Genomic DNA, 22,564 nt, shown 5'->3' with positions numbered 1-22,564 from the left:
GCAGAGCTGTAGTGTAGAGGCAAGCAAGGATGGCAGCTGTGTCGAATACCTGGATTAGTGAGTTGACTAAATTTTTAAAGAGCTCCTAAGTGCAAGATTTTATTGTTCCATTAAGAAAACAAAACAAAAAACTGGAACTGGCTATTCTAAAAGCACTTCAGCAGACGCTAAGCAAATCTTGTATTGGCAATTTAAAAATTGAGTAGGCCGTTGGTCTCGCTTAGTTTGTGCGTACTAGTTTGCATATTTTATATATAGTACAACTGGGGATGCATAAAAAATACAATTATCTTTTGGAACTTTAGGTGGTCAGTTCAGAGTGACAGCAAATGAACCAATTGATTAATAAACCAAAACGCAATCTGTATATTTGGGTACCAAGAAGACTGGGGATCGCTTACTCCAAAAGAGCAACAAGGAGCTGTGTGCTTAGGATTGCAGGTAGGCCACTAATTTGAACATAATTTTCAGGATTTTATTACGCAGGCCTTATTTTCAAAGACAGATATGCACAAATGCTATTGTTTTTGGTTCAAAGGTAGTCAAAGTAGAGTGAAATGATAGATTGCTGTCTCTGAAGAGAGTGGAGTATTCTAACGAGAGAGTATGCCCCTACCGGAGGTCTCGCAGGCAGACAGATGTCCAACCATGCAGTGTACCCGGAGGCAAATTGCAGAATGAAGTCAGGGAGGCCGTTTAGCTCAGTGACAGTGGAATATTTTCCACAGCTGTGCCTTAATAGCTCCTGTGTAGACCTGGATTTATTTTGTGAAGGGGTAAAAAGACAATCACATGGTAGCGAAAAGGAACGTAATTCTGGCTGTGGAAATAAAGCTGAGTCATTTTAAGATTCTCAATACTTTTTTCTCTCTCCTTTTTTTATTTTTTTTCTTAAATTTCAATATATAAATCCAAATATTTTTTCAGCGAACGGCTAATTCTTCTTGCAGCGTGTACCACACAGCTCTGTGTAGTCGCCTGTACAAGGGCAGGTGGGTGGAGATCTGGTAAAACTTTGGACCACAGTTCAGCTCTCCGCCTTGCCGTTCCCTGCGTGACTAGCGTGTTCTGCAGTCACTAAGACTCTCTCTAAAAGTCCTTTCTTACGCTGTTTCTTTGCTTATGGCTTAAGGAAAGTAAAATCTCTAAGCACACAGATGTGCTTCAGATTAATACTGTGTGCATAGTAAAGGCTAGACAGTGAAACAGAAGCCTTACATTCTTGATATTTACTTATTTTTAAGTAAACGCATCTATTGGACTGACGTTAACCTCTGTGCTGCATGTATACAATCAAAAATGCCAACTCTCAAAGACGCAAGTGTCCATAATACTTTTTTTTTTTAAAAAAGGAAAGTCTCCAGAGTATATGCTGATGGAATTTTTTTTAGTCTTTAATGTCAGTCTGTTTCGAAAACATTCTTTAACAATGAAGCACGTGCTGTACATAGGAAAAAAGGGTCTAAAAAAAAAAAAAATAAATATCTTGGTTTGATTTCTTTGCCCCACCACCCTAAGTTAGACACGTAGTATGTTACCCTGCTGGATTACAAATGCTTAATGCCAGGAGGGAGAAGAGAAAGTACAACAATTTTTATATCCATCTGTCTGTATCTTACCCGTAAATATGCATCCATTTGTATGTATATGTATAACTATAAATAACACTTATCACCAAAATATTTATAAAATAGAAATATAAACCCCCTCTATACTATGTGTAAAGAGATGTAAAATATATATATGTTTTACAGATGGGGGTTATATATAGTTACATGCATGCTTACATAGAGAACAGAACAACAAAAAAATCCGAAAACAAACCCCAAAATAAAACTGAGCATAAGTAGTTGTTCAGTTTTAGTCTGAGAATGTCATGAAAATAATTCCAAAGGTTATTTTTGGTAGTTTCAAGATCAAGTTCTCCGTGGCTGCTCAGGGGCTGAGGTGAGCTCTCAGCTGTGGCTTCTTCCGAATCCAGCCCCTCTGGGACCTGGAAGATCTGCCTGTCCCAGCCTGAATGGGGCTACTGGAAGCACTTTGTGGCTGCTGGAGGACACCAAGCATGTCTGCTTCCATGGAAAGTTGTCAGGCACATGAAAACTGTGCTTGGGGGAAAACTTCCGGACATTGACTGTTTTCTATAAAACACTTTGATTTTTCAGGAATTGTCCCATGTCATTGGAAGAGTGGGCTGGGCAGTGCATTCTGCATTTGTAGTCCATGGCAACCGTTTGTAGTCTCGCTGGCTGGTTTGGCGAAGTGAGATGTGACCTGGGGAGGGTTTTCCTCAGCTGCTGGAAAACCACAAAACCTAGAAAGCCAAGAATGTTTCAGACCAAACTGTTGAAACATTTTGATTTCTCCTCAGGAACATTTGTCCAGTCACGAGTCACCTTTGAACTGGCACATTTCAACTTTCCCCTTTACATTTATCAGAAGGTGACCACAAAATAAATAATGTGTTTTTACATTCTTTCCCTGGTTTGGTTACTTTGTGCATTAGACAGTGCTCTGTAAATTATAGTTCCAATTTTTCTCTTGAATAGTCATTCATGCGTGTTACCGTTTCACTTGTGCTGGAGATCTATTTAAATGTTACCCAGTCCTCAGAGAGAGGGAAAAAAATATTTTTTAAAAAAATAGGAAAATGAAATAGTAAAATGGAAGAAATTTGTTGGGGGGAACTAGGGAGAGCACAGTAAAATAGAGTTTCTTGGCTTTGTTTTGTTAACGTACTTGTTTTCAGATTGGTACTATTATTGTTTCTGATGTTTTGCTCGTGTCGCTCACAGCTTCATTAAAAAATAATCATGAAAACAATATTTATCTTTTTCCTGTGTCTAAATGTTAGGAAAATAATTCATTTATTTGTTGAAGTAGCAGTTTGGTTGGGAGTTGAAGACTTCCGTTTTTGGGGGGTGAGGTTAATTAAATTGACTATTAGAATCACGATGCCGTGCTATCTTAACGTGGTTCATTTTTTGTGTCCTATTTTAAGAGCCTTCATTTCTTCATATTCTTTCCCTTCCTATTCTATTAGCATATGAAAACGGAAAAGCAATTGAACCGAACTGAGTTTATCTGTGAATACCTTTTGGTTTGGCTAGCAAATTGAAAGCAAAAGGCCAGGATGGAGGAGTGTCATCCGGGGTTAAGGCGAGACATTTGGTTTATAAAGGTGGGTCTCCCCAGAGGCTGGGAGATTGCTTGGGCTGGGGGCGAGCAGCCAGGAATGCTGCCTGTTCTGCGCGGCTGAGCCATGGTGCACCTCTTGGTCCCAGCATAAAGCTTCAAACTTGTGCTGCGTTGTAGCTGGGGGATAGGATCTGTCTGTACAAGATACACCTGTACGTGCCCTAAGCACTTCTTTCATTTTTCTTTATTGCAAGCATAGGTTAAACTGATGTAAAGAAGAGAAAGGAGGTATGGAAGGGAGGAAGATGTTTTGAATCGCTAGTGACCACAAAACGGCTTCCTCCTGGGGCAGCCATGCGGCTATCTGTAAGGAATAGCTTGTTTTGGTTTTTTCACTGTTCAAGTGAAATATAATTCAGGCTTTAAAGGATGGGGGTTTTTTTTGTGACCTGCAACATTTTGTGCTATAAAACTAAAGATGAATCTTGTTTTATTATGTTTTCTCTTTCCATATTAGTAGTTTAAGTTTTGGAAAGTGGGAGGGCATGGAAGTTTGCCAGTACTAATGAGGCAGAGTTTTCTTATTTTAGTTTGGGAACTTAGCAAAGGCAATTCATGGAAAAATTGTGTTTTCTAAGTATGAATAGCGGCCGTTCTGCATTATTTAGATAGTGGTTCATAATGTGCCGCTGAAGTAAGTGCTCAAATAATAGAAATATCAGTAACTTTATGGAGGAAAAATGTTACTTGCAAACATATTTTAAGTTTCCATTTTCATACAACTTCATAGGTCTCTGAGACTTGCTTAATATGTATTGGACAAGAAAACAAAGTTTAAATTACATTCGTTTGTTTGCTTTAATTATAATTTGAGATTTGCCTAAGACTTCTTTGTACTAAATTGTTTCTCTTAGGTCAGCTCTTCATCCTTCTTGAGTAAAAAAAGTAGTAATGTACGCATTAAACATCTGCTGTCAATTTAGGGGTTAAGAACTTTTGCTTCTTTGAAACTCTGATTGTATTACAGCACAAATACTTTATGAATATTTATTAAGGTATTGTGGGTTTTTTTGTTTTGGTGTGGGTTTTTTTGTTTGTGGTTTGCAGGTTTTTTTATTGGTTGGGGGCTTTTGTTTGGTTGTTGTTTTTTTTTTTGGTTTTGGGGTTTTTTTTGTTTTGTTCTTTAGGAGGAGGAAGCTCTGTGCAAGGCGCAGGCAAGCTTGCTTTTGGTTAATCAAACTGTCGGTGGTGTCAGGACAGCAGCTGTGCAATAGGACCAGCAGAAGGCATTTTTGAAATATTTTCCTCAAGAATCTCGGTACTGTGAAAAGGAAGATTATTTCAGCTGTTTTGTACGTGATTAATGAAAGGAATACTTAAGGAAATACCGTGTGACCAGCCAGGTAGTAGCATGAACACACTGTACCGTTCCCTTTTTTTTTTATTTAATATAGTTGCAAGTCCACAGTTATTTGCACTGGACTGCTGTCATTCTAAAGTAGATCACTTCTTACACCTAAACTACTTCACATAATTTCTAGGATCAAATCACAAAGCTTGATGTAATGCAAAATTACAGCCTTCTTGGTTTAAAAGAACAAAAAAAGTATTTGCATAATAAGCACTATGTTCTGTGTTCTTTAATATCTGTACTTTTTTCCCCATAAAACCCCAAAAGTTAGCCCATATCTTCAGATACCAGTAACTTCCATAAAATTTCTGGTTTTCATCACACATGCATCTGTTCCTTCCCTTTTTCATACTTATCAGGGAAAATATTTATTCTAAATGTGCTCTCATATAATTATTTTTTTGCGGTGTTCACTGGATAACAACAGCTGCCAATGTTCTGATCACTTACAATCATAAAATGTTCCACATGAGTTAATTTCTGTCGTTAACTTCCATGGTGGTTTAGAAGTAGTTGTAAGGCCTTACGCTGTTTGCTGGGTTTGTTTTCATTTGACTTCAGAAATTGTCGTTTCGTCCCTAGTACTTTTGGTTAAGAATAGCACATCGGGCCAGCGGTGAACAGAGTCATTACTGCTTGAAAAAGCCTTGCTCCTGCGCTCTCCTGAGCCTTCTGTATTTCTCTGCCCACGTTTTCATACCGAGTCTTTAGAAAAAAAGCTGTGAGAGATGCCAAACCTTTTGTCCTGAGAAACATCCTCAAGCACGCATTGCTGCGCTGATTACATTTCGTAGTGTATTGGCCTTCTGGTAAAATGCAACATTTCTAATGATTTTATAATTTATGAAATTGGGGGAATGAGGTGAATTTTCGATAGAATATGTTAATTAAACACGCATTAAAAAAACTTCACAACACTTTTTTGGGGGCAGAGGAAGTTCAGAAGTTATTTCACTGCATAAAGTAAATTTACAACGCAGTGGATATTTCCAGATGTTTTAAGAATTCCTTTCAGTTAAAGTAGCGTAATCCAAACTGAGATCTCCACGATTTTAAAACCCAAAGTATCCCTGAAGAGACAGGAGCTGTGAGAGAGAAATGGGAGAGAAAACATGTGCAGGAGAAGGCATAAAATTAGAGGTTAGATGGGGCATGAGTTAAGTGGAAAGTATTTAATTGCTGTACAGAAGAAGGGGCACATAAATGACAATTTTTACACGCACAGAGAAGTGTAGATACAGCATTAGGAGATAACGCTTTCTAGCTCTACAGGTAGGATTTATCTCGCCTAGCTTTGCCCGCCTAAAGCTAGGCATCTATTTAGGCTGTTGAATTGGCTCCTTCTAAAGTCACAGGAGAGAATACGGAACCTTTGGGGGAATGATTAATTTGTCTCGTTTTAGAGAGATATCCTAGGATGATGTGACTTGTCTTCTGGAGGTGTCCAACATTTTGCATCGATGAGAGACAGCTAGAGAGGTAACTTCGCTTGGGCACATAGCTCTTAGGCTCCTGAGGTAGGAGAGAGATTTCAGCTGTGTTAAAGTCATATTCCAGCTTCTCATTTTCTCTGCAAAGCTCTTCAGTTAAGGTGGTTTGTAGTCCTTCATTTTTACAATTACCACATATACTGTTGTCCAAGGTTTACACAGAATAATTTTTTTCTTCATGTTATTGTTTTAGTTCAAGTAGTTGCTTTCATAATTGTCATGTGCTAAAAAAAAATACTCCATTTTGAAGTGGTGCAGTGTATAATCTGTAACTGAATTTTGTTCAACATTATCACATAAATTAACACTTTGTGGTTTGTGTAGGAAATAGGAGGCATTTGTTTTAATTTTAGAATTGTTGAAAAAGGCTGCATTTGTTTTTCTCCAAACAAGCAGATAAAACCTTAACTGAAAACTAAACTAAAGGTACATAATAACACAGGATTGTTCCCTAATGATGGTATCTGCAAAAACATCGATTTGGTCTTTATCCTCACACATCAAAATATCATCTGAAACTGTTCACTTGCCCATGGCCTGCATAAATATTGTAACAATAAAGGGGGAAGAGATCTCTCAGTCATGTTCTTCATAATGGATTAAGAATTTGATCTCGCTTTTTTGATGAGAAAGGTCATGATTACTCACTGTTGAACAGAAAGTCATTCTAAAGGTTACAGACCAACAACCAATTTCCCAACACAATAGTCTCTTTGGCCTTTATATAGTTTGTAATCATGCATTGCTTATTGACCTTTGCAGATTAAATTATTTTTTTAAGCCTCAAAAATTAATACCTTCTTTTTATTATATAAAACTTTCATAATGGTAGATGGCACAAATGTTGTATCTCTCACACCCCTTTGCCCCTGAAGGAAGCTTTCTTTTCAGGGGGCTAATCAGCTGAAAAGTCAGCTAGTCAGCTCTCAGTTCATTGTGGTGCGTCTGCTGAAGCCTTTCTCTCAGCCTCGAGCAGCAGTAGGAACTGGCGGTGGGGGGGGCTCAGTTCTGCTCCACTCTTGAGTGCTAGATTGTGGTGAGACTACACGGCCCCTTCATTTCCTTCCCATCTGCTTCACCCTCCTGTGGCCTGCCCTGCCTTGTCTCTCCTGTTTAGGGTGCCACAGTAGAACTGGGAACAGAAAAGGGAAGGCTGTCTTCTTTCAGTTGATGATTATTGTCTTCCCTTCTCCTAGTTTGCACCACGGTGAAGAGCCTGGTCCACCCCCTTGATAACATCATCATAGGTATTAGTGGAGCAGCTGTTGGGTGTCCTCTAAAGCCATCCTTTCTCCAGGGTAGTCAAGCCCTGATCCTACAGTCTCTCCTTGCAGAGCAAGTACTCTAGGCCCTGGTGGTCTTGTGGCCTCTGGTGGACTTGCATCAGTTTGTCAAAGTCTTTCTTGTATTAGGGATCCCAAAACTGGATGCTATTACAGATGTGGTCTAAGAAGTGCTGAGTAGAAGTGGATAATCACCTCCCTTGACCTCTTAGCTGTGCCCAAGATGCTGTTGACACTCTCTGCTGCCAGGGCATGTTGCTGACCTGTCCTCTGCTCGCTCTTTGCTGCCAGGACCCCCAGATCTTTTCTGCAGAGCTGCTGAGCCCAGCCACCTAGTTGTTTACCCAGCTAATTGTCCACCTCTCCAGAACATAACATCCCAACCGGAATATAAGGAGTAGGCCAACCTGTTCATTAGCTAATAAATTTTTCTTTGTTTTCTCATACTAGCATTACATTTGTGCAAGCCTTCTTGTCTAACAGTGCAACCTCGTTCTTGGTTATTCATCAATACATTATAAATGGCTGAAGTAAACCCAAGTTACAGGTGATTTATCATAGAATCATAGAATGGTCTGGGTTGGAAGAGACCTTAAAGGTCATCTAGTTCCCAACTCCCATGCCCTGGGAAGGGACACCTCCCATAGACCACGTTGCTCAAAGCCCCATCCAGCCTGGCCTTGAACACTTCCAGGGATGGGGCATCCACAGCTTCTCTGGGCAGCTTGTTCCAGTGTCTTACCACCCTCTGAGCAAAGAACTTCTTCCTCATATCTAACCTAAATCTACCCTCTCTGTTTAAAATCATTACTCCTTGTCCTATGGGTACACTCCCTGATAGAGTCTCTCCCTATCTTTTCTGTAGGCCCCCTTTGGGTACTGGAAGGGGCTCTAAGGTCTCCCTGGAGCCTTCTCTTCTCCAAGCTAAACAAGCCCAACTCGCTCAACCTGTCCTCATAGGAGAGGTGCTCCAGCAGGTTCATGTCTTTCCTGTGCTGAGGACTCCAAAGCTGGATGCAGTACTCCAGGTGGGGTCTCACCAGAGCGGAACAGAGGGGCAGAATCATCTCCCTCAACCTGCTGGCCACACTTTTTTTGATGCAGCCCAGCATGTGGTTGGCTTTCTGGGCTGCAAGCGTGCATTGCCAGCTCATGTTGAGCTTCTCATCCACCAACACCCCCAAGTCCTTCTCCTCAGGGCTGCTTTCAGTCCATTCTCTGCCCAGCCTTTATTTGCACTTGGGATTGCCCAGCCCAGGTGGAGACCTTGCACTTGGAGTTGTTGAAATTCATGAGGTTTGCACAGGTCCACCTCTCAAGCCTGTCGGGGTCCCTCTGGATGGCATCCCTTCCCTCCAGCGTGTTACCTGTTGATATTCATACAGCCTCCTGATTACTATGAGAATATGGTACATGTGTGTATGTCCTTGCCATGCCTATATCCACGGCCTGCTGCAGAGACAGGATCTTCTCTCGCTCCTCTGGCAAAGACAGTTCAACAGCCTTGCTTTTCAGCAAGGAGCTTAGTCTCAGTGTATTCTGGTCATCATATTCCTGTGCAAGAGCAGAGTGAAATCGATAAGGAATCCTTATCAATTTTGATGATTCTCGCTGGTTTCTTAAAAGCAATTTTAAAAATAACTAGCCTTTCTTTTTTTTTTTTGTATCTGAGACTTGAAGTGGAAAAGTAGTTGTTTGCATATTGATAGGGTGCAGCATCTAACTATAAATGCACATGGAAAGGAATGAATTGCTGATGATCACAGCTAGCATTTTGGGTTGTATTTCTGAGTTGAAGGCAGACTATGCTCATAACAAAAAATCTGGAAGTTCACTTTCTCATGAAATAAAATACTGAATAATAAGATCAGCTGGTTTGGTTTTTTTTTTTAGTCTAAAATCCTCATTTGGTTTTTTGAAACTTGAGAGACACTACCAGAACTGGGAGAATTTATTAAATAGAGCATTCTGTACTGAGGTTTTTAGCTGCAGTGCGTTTGGAGTGAATATTAATTTTCTAATCCATGCTATATCACACTTATCTGTGTAAATAAGTAGAGCAGTACCTGAATCATATGAAGGATTCAATCTATAATGGTTTTGGGCAGGATTCCCTCATCTGGCCCCACATTTGAGCTGTGGAGAAGCAGTACTTTAGATGTTCAAGTTGCATAAAGAGCTGAATGAAGATGCAGAACTGCACTGCAGAGGTGTAGCAGAGCCCTGGGTGCCTGGGTTGAATGATGAGCATGTTCTGCTGCAGTCCTGTCTCAAAGGGGAGCAAGGTCTCTTCATGTAAGGATGGCCTTGATACCTTCGACATCCATACTGGCATAATCTAGAAGGGAATATCTAGAGATGGTTAGATGACATAATTACAGTAGCTCAGAATAAAGCCATTGTTTTGTAAAATCAGAGTAAGAAAGAGCTGTATCAGTTTCATGTAAAAACACAGTCCCAAAGGTTGATCAGAGGTCCTGTGGGAGCAGCCCCACCTCTTTCCCGTCTATTACCAGACACCTTTTTATGGAGGTGAAAGATGGCAGCCCCAAAAGAAAAGAGCTTGTTGTACAACCACCTGTGTCTTCTGCACGTAATTGTCTTTCCTGTTACCTTAAAACTGTTAACCACTTCCTTCTAGAGGCCAAAACGTTTTTAGTGCTCTACTTGTATTTACAGATCTTCACTAATTCTATTTCTTAGGCAGGGGCTTTGTCAGGAGTGTTGAAAGCTCTTAAAATCTTGTCCAGTGCTTAATATGAGAATATTCCTTTTAGACTGATTGCGGCATTTAGATAAGGAGAATTTACCTGTGTGGGAAAGTCAAATAGGTTCCTTTGTAACGGAGTCTGAGGCTTAATTTAACTAATTTGCACAATCTTTTGTATGTTTGTATGTAATGGCACCACAGGTTTTACATACATAACGTGGTTTGGCTTTGTTAGTTGGGGTTGACTGCTAAGGGCCGTAAGTTACAAATATCAACATTATGGATGATACTAACACATAAATAAATGCCTTACAGCTGAGGAAGTTGAAGTCCTTTGTGAGCAATAATTAATTAAACCTTAAAAGAGTGCCATGAGATGGCATTATCCCGTTTTACAGATGGTAGAACACAAAGGCTAAGTGTACTGTTCAAGGATAGGTAGCCAGGCATTGTCAGATCAGAGATTAAAACCCAGACCTCCTTTTTATAGGATCATGTTCTAATTCACTTTGTGTTTCTACTGCTTTGAAATTTGCTGGTGCTCGCTCTGTAAGGCAACTTTTGCATCTCATTTGATCTTTGTTGTATGAGACGATCCTTGGGGAAAAACAGGGCATTCCACCAGCCTGCTTGTATTGTAAGTCTCCAAAAGGGAGTAGGTAATAACTTCTGTCCTTTTGGTACTGTCCAGGCTAACTCAAGATGTAAGCACATACATTTCTTTCAGAACACGTTATTTTATATTAATACTTTGCCAGTAGATACTAAGAACAGGTTTATACTGCTGTGGTTTCCTTAGCATAGCCAGTATGGAGAGGGGGGGAGTGGGTATTGCTGATACTCACGTAAAGATAGCACTGACAGGGGAAGAAGGGAAGAGAAGGAGTTTGGGGCATTTCAAGAGCTGGTCACGTAAGTGTTGTTTTAAGAAATCTTGCTACTTAAAACTAGTCTTCATGGTTACATAAAGAGTTTCTACTCTTTGAGGTTGAATGATGTCAAAGACTTTATCTCTGCTTTGGCACGTGGTATCACACAGCAGCTGAGGCTCTTCGGCTTGTGAGATTTTTTTTCCAAGTGAAGAGGGAGCACATGTTCCAGTAGGAATTTCAACATTGGCGTGTGTTTCCTCTGGGGGTGATGGGGATGTCATGTTGTGTCCGGAAGGCAATCTGGAATGCTGCCCTCATTGAGTTTCTTTGCAAGTCACAGTGAATGAAATCATCTGCTTTCTGTCAAAGGATTTTAGGGGAAGGAAGAAGATTTTTTTCAGTAACAAAGTACTGTGTAGTAAACTCATTGACAAAATCCCCGTTTGGTCTGGTGCTTGTTTTAGAAGCCTTTTTAAAAACCTCGTCTCTGAAGTAGCCTGTGATAGGTTAAAGTGTACTTCCAGTATCCTCCTAACATAGCTGAGTTTGCTGACAGCCTTTAGTTCAGTGCATCTACAAAACCTAAATAATATCACACTTGAGAATTCCACCAGGTGTGATAAGCAAATAGGGTCATCATTTCACTTGGAAATAAAAGAAATTTGGCAAGTTTCCTTAAGCATTTGACTTTGATTGGAAATAACCTGAGGACTGGCGAAGCTGGTGTTTTCTGTTTTATTGTAATTTATTACATTTTGTTTTACTTTTATACACATCAGTTTTTGCAGAGCGTCTCAGTGAGGTGAACTGGAAAACAGCTGTAGTGACAGACGTGACAAAAGCTTTCGTACGGCTGTACGCAGTGTTTGAGAGGCCAAGCACACAAACACAAGATGCGTAGTCCGCACCCAGAAATGTGTGGAACTACAGTGGATCACAACTTCTTTTCTCTTCAGGAAAAAAGATTGGATGAGAGTATCTGTATGATGATGACAGCCCAAAAACTGAATCACTGAAGAGAATGGAGGTCAGGCAAAATTTAATGTAATCAAATGCATGTTTTCCGTAAAAAAAATCTCAGTTTTGAGTGGAAAACTTTAAACTAGCCCTATTAGTAATCTGGGTCAAAGTAAAAGACAATTAAGTGAGGAAGAAACTATTTGAAGAGGAAGCGAATTTAGTTCAGACTTGGTGCTGGCTACTGGCTTTCATCGATTTATTACCATTTCAAGGTAATGTCACTGTTGCTGTGAAGAGGTGAGAAAGGTGAGTGGCAAAGAAAGAAAGTGCATCAGAGAGTGTATGATAATCGAATGCTAATGGCATGACATGGACAGATAATGAGGGAACAATGACTTGCCTGAAAGGTGTGACAGCTTGCTGGTAGGAACAGGGATGTAACCGGGTTTGCTTGCTCTGCCATAGAAAATTAAGGGAAGCGGCTCATATTCACCCTTGCTTTAGGAGTGTTGGTCCCTGCCCTCTTCTGTTACAGAAGTTAATGGCGGTGGGGAATGAGAACTTCTGGTGCTGTCTGGTTGGGGATCCTAATGGTCCTAACTGCCTGTTGCCTGTCCTGGCTCATTTCAGAAGCTTGACGTTGTATCCTTCCCCCTGACTCAAAGCTGGGTTCTCCCTCCTTATGTGCCGTGAACGGGTTTATGGTTAGGGGGTCTTGGCTGTACAGAATGAGTGCCTCTGCTGGAAACTGGAGCTCAGGGGGAAGCCAGCAAAAGCTATTTGTTGTGAAGCTTAGGTATAACCTTACAGTAGGAGGGATAAGCGCTGGGGATAAGCAATAGTTCACCCTCCAAAGCCGCTAATGAATGCACAAATGCACACTAGGACTCCCTGTAGCATTACACGTGCAATTCAGGCTCTGTAAAATGTAACTGCTTGCCGTGATTCCCTAGACAAGAAAACTTTCCTGTCTGGGACTCTCTGGCTTTTGCTTAACTGCCTGTTAAATAACTTTGCTACTTTTAAAAATCTATTATTTTTTTCCTTTTGTGATACTATATGATAACTAAAACCAAGAATTATCCTTGCATTCCTGCTGAGATGACTTAGCATCAGAATCATAAGCTAATTCTTGTATGACTCAGGCTTTACGGCTTGAGACATTAGTCAAAAGCTCTTAAAACTTGAACTCTTCCCTCTTAAATAATTGGTGAGATTATGAGAAATCTCGGTTCCTGGTTAAATGAGTCCTGTATTTTCAGAACCATTCAGTATCTAGCAGCTCTTGGTACAGACAATCAAATTATTGAACGGTGTTGCAGTCATTTTAATAATTGAGTCATGTAGTTGCCAGCATTCCATAAGAGGTATTTAGTTCTCAGGCTATTAAGAGGCAATGCCGGGAAATGAAACCAGCCTTCCCTTTTTTGTTGTGTAGAATACTTTTTGAAAACAGTATATGCAACACTTTTTGCTTTTTAGCTTAAATGTATATGTTATGAAAGGTAAATAGAATTATCTGTTGCTGTTTTACCTTCTAAAGCCAATGGTTTCTTCGTGGTTTTGCACTTCATTGCTAAAATACATTTTTTTATTGAATAAAACGAGCAGTTGAGTGGATTGAGTGATAAACATTTTTTTTATATATCTGAAGAAAAATGATTTATCCCTGATGAAGATGCATGTGCATTAGACAATACACAGGATGAACGCTTTATTTGATTACGTGTTCAAAATATGGATAGATTCTAAAACTTCAGAGATTATTTTTTTTTTTTAGCCTCATTACGCTACAGCTTAAATGCGTGATGTTTTCTGCAGTGTGATCAGCGTATTGGAAATTGTGATGACTTGCATGTGGCAGAAGGAGTAACCTGAGTTCAGAGAACCCGCTGGACTATCTGCCTACCATCACCTAACATGATCAGGAGTAGGCATAACCCGTTGTCTGTTGAGATACGTCTGCAAACCCCAATGTACAACTTGAATTAGTTATGAAGACCTGAGGAAAAACCCTGTTATTGCAATAATTATGAATGAAGAGAAACCATGAAACTATCATGAAGCTTGAAATCCCCTGTAAAAACAACACACACACCCCAAATCCTAAAACTCTTCACTGAGCTAATTTTTTTTTTTTTTTTCAGTTTTCTCTTACATTCTTTCATGGTTAGAAAGCAGGAGGAGAGGTTCCTCTCAAGGTGTTGCTCTTACAGCTGCTACCGACACCCAGTTCTGCAAAACCGGGCGTTTGTCCTTCAGGTAGGCACAGTGGGGAATTCTGCTGCTTTTTCCCTGGCACTCTCCAGACTGACTTGTGATTTCAGCCTCTGCTAAAATCTGTGGCAAAATGCCAGCCTAGTTTCAGTAACACCAGGAATTCAAAAGCCATTGTTTTCCAGCCCTGATACTCCTTCTTTTCATTGGGTTTAATGAAGTGTTTCTTTAGCCGTGGAGAGCTGCGCTGAAATGTCAGTGATATCCATTACTTGTGCCCTTATGTTATTCAGAAGGACTGATTTGTAGCAGCGTGAGCTGTATTAATAATTTCTATGGATGTGCATGTAAAGTTTGTGAAAGATCAGATGGGTTGTTAGTTAACGTGAGGTTTTCTGGTTTTTTCCATTAGTGAAGGGTGGTATATTTAGATCTCTTTATATGGAAATGCATCCATGTTCTATTTACAGATGTCCAATAAAGATTCATAATATGAAGAGAAAATTGGGTTCCGAGTAGCCAGAAAGATTTAATTAAAAAACACTGTATAAAATTAACACAGCCTATCTTCAGCTTCCTTGCGATCTGAATAGCTATAAACAAGGGGGCTCTGGCTCGTTTTGCAAGTGGATTCAGGGAATTAGTGTGTTCTATGTGTTTTCCAAGTATCGACTGATTTGGTTTGGATTATGTGTCCATATAATCTGATGAGAGCTGTTCCCTGAGGGCCGTAAGACTGGATTTATTTGGTTTTTAACCTGCCAGTGCCCTCTGGGGCCAAACATGCACTTATATATTCCTAGCATTGCTCTAAGTGCAGCAGCAAACTCCAGTTTTCACGCTATTGGTATGTGAAAGTACCAATAAGTGACCACATTTTTATTTGGTTTTAGTTAGGGCCAGGTCTTCACTTTCCCTGTCAGGGTTTTCACCAATGGGACCTGTGTGAGAAACACTTTAACTCAGTTTTATCAGTTTTTTTTTCATTCAAGGGGTTTTTTCTTTTTTTTTTTTTTTTTCCCCTGGTGTTGCTGGCTCTGCCCACAGTCACAACTTCCAAATGCTATTTGCAAGGCTGTTTTTTTCCCTGAAAGCTTTTATTGCTTTGTTCACATTTAAAAACTGCGTGTCATTCTGTTTGACAACTCTTTAGTCTCTGCATGTCACCAAGTACTGTTTGAATGGTAAATGATGGTTCCAAATGCGAGAGTTTCAAATTAATGAATAGTGTGAAGCAGCAGAATGATTTCTAATAAGAATGAAAGTGTATCTTGTATTGTCAGGGAGTGATTAAATATGCAGCCTAAACTGTGACCAAACGTGAAAGGAAGAGGAATAATTTGTTAGTGGTCCGTTCCCTGTTCAAAAATGAAACTTATCTCAGCCTAATGAATGACTAATATCTTGGATACACCAACTTCACTAGCTTTACCTCACTGAAAAGCATGGATTACTCATTATTTGCTTTGGTTTAGGTAACGTTTAAAGCGAGTTGAATATATGCTGACAGTGTGAAATTGATTTTCACCTCCACCCTCACCCCCCCCGAAGCTGAGCTGTCAGTCAGGTTCTGTGGGAAATGCCAACTTTTCAGGAGAGCAGAAAAATATCTCAGGTTTGCTGTCACCAGAACCTGCTCTTCTGAGAAAGTTTTGGCAAGCACGAAGTGCTCTGGGTTGTTCTGTGCTGTGCGTGCTGATCACGCCTGGGAAGTGGGGATTTTTGAGGTGTCTTGAGTGGATCTGGTTCTAGTTATGGGTGCACAGTGTGTATTCATCAAATATCCCGTTAGACACGTTGATACAAATCCATGTGGGAAGCTGAATATACTTTAGATAGCAACTAAAGAATCGGGCATCTTTGGCCTTAGCATTTCTGTTGGTTTATGGGATAGAACTTTTCTTTTACAACTTCGTCATCTCGCCACCTCAGCTCACTTTTGTGTTACAGCTATCGTAAATCCTTTCAAATTGAATTATCGTCTTGATTTTAAACAAATGAAAGCACGTTTTAGTGTTTGTGATTTGGTGAAGCAGGTGATTGGCAGCAAGAAACGGAAGTTTTGGACTTAAGTTAGAGGAAGTTGGCAGACAGTATGCTCCATTGCATTACCAAAGGCTGCACTAGAGGTAAATATCCATAGAAAAATGTAAATTGATTGTTTGCTATTCTTCCATTACATCAGTAAAGATTTAATCAGCTTCAGATGAGATTTTTATCCATTGTAGTTTTATAGTAGTGGTTTAAGTAATCAGGCGGGGCTGAAAATGAGATTTTAAACCTTTGATGCTATAAGATATCCCAGCCTTCCAGGCACAACATCTAATTATACCAGCCAGAGTTTGCTTTAGCTTTAATCAACAGTTGTGTCTGTGTAGACCAGTTCAGATTAAAGAAGAGAGACTCACACAGCTGCCCCAAACTGAGAGCGTATCTTCCATGGAAAAACTCCTCAGTCTCTGTGGACTCCAGCTCAATCGGGACTTTGACTGAAAGTCAAAGAAGGCATAAGATATTTACGTGGGGGACAGAAGTGTATGATGTGGTGGGTATGAGGTGTGACTAGGGACGAGGGCGTGGGAGAGAACAGCTCTGCTGCCGGCTGCCCAGTGCCATTTAGGACCAGAGCCTTTTGGTGACCTTTGGCAAATCACGTAAGCTGTCCGCACCTTGTCTTCTGTGCTAAGAGAACATGCCTTCTTCACGGTAGTGTTTTGAGACCTAATTAAGATTTTCCAAGCAATTCCAGAACTTCACATGAAAGGCAATGCACAGAAAGCATTATAATTAACAGGAGCTTATCAGCTGAGCTTTACAGAATTAATAGATTCTTATAAATGTAAAACTGAATGCTTTTTTTAGAAGCCTTTCACTACATCCCATCCCTAAGAAGCACCGTTTGCAGATACAATATTGTAAGATTAGTGAAAATAGATGTTTATTTTGTTGTATTGGGCCATTCTTCCATGTGCGTATCAATTCATATGCCTTATTGTGTTAGGGATCTGGAGGATTGGGAGTATGTGCCTCGCTCTAGGCTAGATCCAACATAAGGGAAAAAATTGATTAGGCTGTATCTGCAGATACTTTCCCATTTCTCCTATAAACATATGAGTGTTTCAAAATTCTTCTCTCTCTTCCAAAAACGAAAAAATGCGGTTAAAAATTAATTGACTGCCTTTTCCTGTGCGTTTCCCTTCCCTACATTTGGCATATTCAGGTATTGCTACTGCCAAAGGGGAGACTGAACTGCTGACAAGGGAGGATTCTGCTCTCTCCATTCACACGGCAAGCGTAGGAGTGACTGGACCTGAATTGGAGTCAGGAGGGCTGCGTGACCTGTACTGGGAGGAAGTTGTGGCTGGCTTGCATTGTACCAAGAGGTTATTGCCAGTACATGGTAGTTACAGTTGCAAAAAAACCCCAAAAGGCGAGTAACACAAGCAGTGGGTGCGGTACCACTACTCCGTAGTGCCCACTAAGGAATGTTTGGGTAAGAGCAGGTGAAGTCTTAGTTATACATCCACTTTAATAACAGCACAAGACCCAGCTCCTGCTCTAGACAACCATAGAGTTAAATAGATTGGGGCCAATACTTGATGACTGTGATTAAGATCATTTATTTTCTGGAATTTAAACCATAAAAATATTACTTACAAAATGGATCTGATCAGGAAACGTGTAATATAACTGTATTTAATGATCTGGGTGGTCTGCTGGGTGGGGCTGGTTTGTGTTTGACTATAAAATCTGTCACCAGGTGTTCTTTCACAGTAGTTTGCTGTCTGGTAGGAAATGTATGTCAGGCAGAATCGATATTATCATTCCTTTTAACTTGTCTCTGCTTTTAATCATAACTGGAAAATAGTATATATGGTAGGGCACGGGAACCATTTGTCACAATGCTTTTATTGCCTTGTTCAGCTGCAGTACAGCATTCATTTACCTCTCTCGTAGCATGTTATTTCCGTTTGCAATATACCACAAGGGAATTCTTATTTCATTTCCTAGAAGAAGATTTTGGCAAAATTAGAAGGCAAGTAACTCATCTTTGCCATATTTTGGATGGGGTTTTTGTTTCTTTGGGTTTTTGTTTTTGGTTTGTTTTTTTTTTTGATGAGCAAAATGGGAAATAACTGCAGAGACAGCACCAGATAATTTGGTTTCTAGGTTAGGTAGTGTTATGAAGCAAGAGGCAGTGATGATCTAGTGTTGTCTGATGATGATGTGATAATGCAGACGCAGGTATTTATTTGCTTTATGCTGTGATTTATCACAGTATTTATCACGGAGCACTTGAAATACAGGATCTCTGTCCTGAATTTAGCACTTTGCTTCCGGACTTTAGGCACTGCTTAGCCTGTCTTTAATGCAGAAGCTGTGCCTTCTTAAAAACACTGTTCGCTTGCTTCAAAATCAATAGAGAGATGTGGAAGGAAGAGAGGGCTAGTGTGAGAGAATGACATGGGCTAACAGATCACTTCATAGGTTTGCAGTAAGGCTGGTTGTGTGCTGGGATGGCAGATACGACGGATAATGAACGCCCTCTGTTTCTGAGAGTCACCCTCAGCCCAAGCAGTACTGGATCAGCTGGTGGAGTTTCTTGGTAAGGGAGGATAAGGTACTACAGCGTGTGGGTTGCAGTTGTGTGCCTGGCTTTGGGAAGGCAAAGAGTAATTAATTTCCCCTCTTCTGCTTTTTTCCTTTCCTCTGTGCTCTGTACAAGTCGTTCTGGCATAATGATTTGTTGTGCCCTGCAGCAGAGGGTGAGACAATTCAGTCCCTAGGAGAAGGAGTTGGTTTCGCACAGGGAGAAGGACTGAGAGAATGCAGCGTCAGAGTTAAGTTGTTGCTGTGGTTGTGCTGTGTCTGTCCTGCAGCTGTGTCTGTGTGAGTGCAGCCTGGGAGTTACGTTTGAAGGGGCTCCTGTCTGCCTTGCTTGAGTGGGTGGCGGTAGCGATGCAGCAGAGCTAAGAGAGATGTCAGCATCCCTGGAGCAGCAGCTACGGCTGGGTACCCAGGCCGAGAGGCAGCAGCCCCCTGCAGCATCGCACCCCTGGGCCTCGTTAGCGTTGGGAGGCTGAGCACGTCTGCACATGCGGCAATCCCAGTGCTAAAGGGCAGCAGATTTAACGCCAACACGTTTGCAGGCATGTTCTTGTGCCGTTTGATTTTTTTCACAGAGAAGCTGATGTATAAAGGGATGGTTAGATTGAGAATAGCATTGGGGTAAATAAACAAACCTTTACTTATTTCAGAATACTTTTGTATAATTAATAGTTCTGTACTGTTGCTTTGTGCCATTCAGACTTGTTTGGATAAGAAAATTTTTTTGAAATTTATTTTCTGGTAGGTTTTGATCAATACAATTCAACTCCCACCTGAATTTAAATTGTATTGATTATGATTTTGCCTTATAATATTGTAAAATTTGTATTTCTTTGTTTTACTGGCTTAATTGAATGAATATAAGGCCAAGGATGAAAGCAGTCATCTTAGTAAAAATTGATTTCTCTACCCTACAAGAGGATATGTACTTTGTATTTTAATGATGCAAAGCGGATAGAGGTAAGATAAATCAGTCTTCCATTGGAGGTTAGGCCTTGCTCATTGGAAAGAACTATGATGGTTGAGAAAAAGAAAGAGCAAACAAATATTTAACTTTTTTGAATAAATACTTTGACTTTTATGAAGCCTTTTTTTCTAATACTTTTCTTGTTGTCAGACACGTTTTGCATCCTTCAGAATATCCGAGGTATCTTAAAGGTTACAGGCTGTTTCAAGCACTTCTGGACCGCTATTAGTATGCTGCAATTGAAAGATAAAATAAAGAAGTAAAGTACAGGAGATTTTTACCTTGACAGCTGTTAATGTTATTTTTAATGTTTGCTTTATGCCTTCAGTCAGTCAGGACCTGTAAGCACATCCTTCATGAGCAGTTCCACTGCGTGAAGTTGCACACTTGGGCGCTTTCACTGTTACTTTTATTTTTGTTGTTTATTTGTCTGATTTATTTTTAACTGGAGAACATTTATGGGAGTGGCAGAGGGTGGAATTATCTTTCGCTTGGACAATAGCATGGAAGAAAAGCATAAGACATTGAAAAATACTATCATAAATAGTATTAATCATAAATAGTATTAATCATAAATCATAAAAATGGGCCAGTAGTCAGATAGATTGAAGCTCTAATGAGGGGTCTGTTACTGTTTTATTTGAAATGCATCAGATTTTAAGTCAATGATATCTTCCTAAATTAACAGCCCTACTAATTAAGGGAGAAGGGTTGAGTTGTAATCTCTTAGTGGCATAAAAGAGCTTTTTATGGGTGGGTGGAAGACTGTCGATGGCATGGGGAAACAGGTGATAGGAATGGATGGCACGGAGCTGCTGGTAGGGAACAGTGGTGGACTGCAGATTGATGAAAAGCAAAGGTTCATTGACGTAGAGGCAGCGCGGGTACATTACTGTTAAATGATAGTGAGCATAGTTGGGGCACGCATAAGACGTTTTCCTTTTTAAAAAATAAATGAAATAAAATATGTACCAGTTGAGTTGGATTAATCAATTGTGAACCATTTGTTTATTCAGTTTTGTTTTCTAGAACTGCAAATAAGATGGATACACATACGCAAATAAAGGCAAAATTAGCCTAATACACAGTGATTCATATAAAGCACCATTTAAATTCTAACTTGCGATTGGAAGATATCTTACACGTCAGATAACAGCGCACATTTTCTTTTTGATTGGTTGTGCACATAAACGATTCCAAGTTTTTGGCAGAGGAATTGTTGGCTTTCTTTGCCACAGACATGTGCCTACTACAGCGCAGAAGAGTTAGCAATTCAAAGTACCAAAGGATTTAAGAGGCTTTTTTCTTTGAATTCCTGTTCTTCCCTATTGAAAAAAAATGCAATAAAACTTTGCAGAGATTGTTGGAAATCCTGTAAAATGTAATGAAATATCATTTATCTATTTTAATTTACCCTACAGAATTACATGAGTAACGTAATCCGCTTAAAATAAGCAGAATGGTTCAAGTACCTAGAGAAAAGTTATGAAACATTGCAAGAACCTTTACATAAAAGTTAAGAACAGAAACTTTACATGCAAATTACGAAGCAGTATTTGCAACAGAATCTGGTAAAGCATATCCCCTTCGAAATTCACTGTTCGTCTAGCTGGACATACAATTCAAAGAGAATTTTGTGTGAACGGGAGCAGATATCCTAGTTATACATAGTAGGGAGTTATCTACGAGAAGAACTTCCATTGTAAATCACCATTTTTGACTGTGGTGTAGCGAAGGCTGTCCCCTGTAACCCATATATTGAGGCTACATCTCTAGAGCAGGTGATAGCTCTAGGCTTAAATCTGCACCTAATCTAAAGACGTTGGCAATCTAAGCTACCTACAGGAGGGCTGGTGCTGTAGTTGGAGCCTGCAGGGAGCCAGCTGACTTTCCAGGCAAGGAAAACCTGGATATCTTTAGGGGATGCTCTGGTGTTGCTGGGGTTCACACCGTGCTCTGCATACAGCATGGGCACAGTGTCCCTGCGGGCCACTTGCGGTTACTCTGGCATCTCCGTAGTGTGGCATTTGATCAGGGATGCTGAGCAGCATAGTCGCCTTTTTTTGACGTACAGTGCTTGCCATGCCCGCTTTCCTTCCAACAACAAACTTCTTGTATTGATAAAAACCCTAATCTGGTTCTGCAGGTGATTCCCTTTTCTTCTGTTTTAAAACACAATGCATCTTTAAACGCATCTTTCATCTCACCAACCATATAGCTAGAAGAGTCACGATGACTGCTGCTTTGCACGGGGGTCAATTTATTGGTGATCAGATGCTTTGAGACAAGAAGTTCTGTCTTTAAAGTGTCAAGAATTCCATTCTTTGTATAATTTCCTGTCATTCCTATTTCCAGTCTTCATCAAGTCAATCATTTTGATAACTTGAAACAAGTCAGCTACGGTACTGGTGAAAATGTATACTTAGGAATGGTCCTGTTTTTGCATGATGAAACGACTTGTTAGCCTTTTATGCCTTTTAATTTTATTATTTTTTTAATAAAAGTTGTAATGCAGAGACTGGAAAAAAAGGAGCTGGAGTTTATAGCAGAAAAATTTTGGAAATATGATGAACCAGGAAGCTGCTAGACAGTTTTCTGGTTCTTTAACAGTCAGACTATATTTCACATCACAGTTTACATTGCAGATAATGTTAAATAGCATATGTTAACATTCTTTGGATGAAATCCCTAGCTTTCTTAAGTCAGTGACAGAATTCACATTGATTTCAAAATCCTACTCATTGTCTGATTCATAACCAAAATTCTTCGAAAAATGGTATCCTTGGAAGAAATTGTAGCCTGCAAAAGCCAGAAATGGAATTTGTTACTGTTCTGGCAGCTTGTGGAGTCTAAGGGAAAGGAGAGAGTGATCAAGTGCTGTAAACTAATCTTATACTAGGCAGTTTGA

The 22,564-nt window shown here is 40.0% G+C and overlaps 1 protein-coding gene across 3 annotated transcripts in view; it reads left to right on the top strand.

Annotated features, from left to right (window-relative positions):
• Positions 1-22,564, top strand: part of PLCB4 (phospholipase C beta 4) — a 206,245-nt gene that overhangs the window by 39,286 nt on the left and 144,395 nt on the right. The window contains exon 3 of one of the 3 annotated variants that reach the window (XM_074578483.1): positions 14,012-14,126. The exons of the other annotated variants lie outside the window; for them this stretch is intronic. The gene's annotated coding sequence lies outside the window, so the exon portion shown is untranslated. The remainder of the gene's footprint in view (positions 1-14,011; positions 14,127-22,564) is intronic. 3 annotated transcript variants of the gene reach the window in all.

This window comes from Larus michahellis, chromosome 3 (assembly GCF_964199755.1).
Source record: "Larus michahellis chromosome 3, bLarMic1.1, whole genome shotgun sequence".
NCBI classification, from domain to species: Eukaryota; Metazoa; Chordata; class Aves; order Charadriiformes; family Laridae; genus Larus; species Larus michahellis.
Note: the sequence above shows the minus strand (reverse complement) of the source record. Positions and strands in the feature narration are given on the sequence as shown.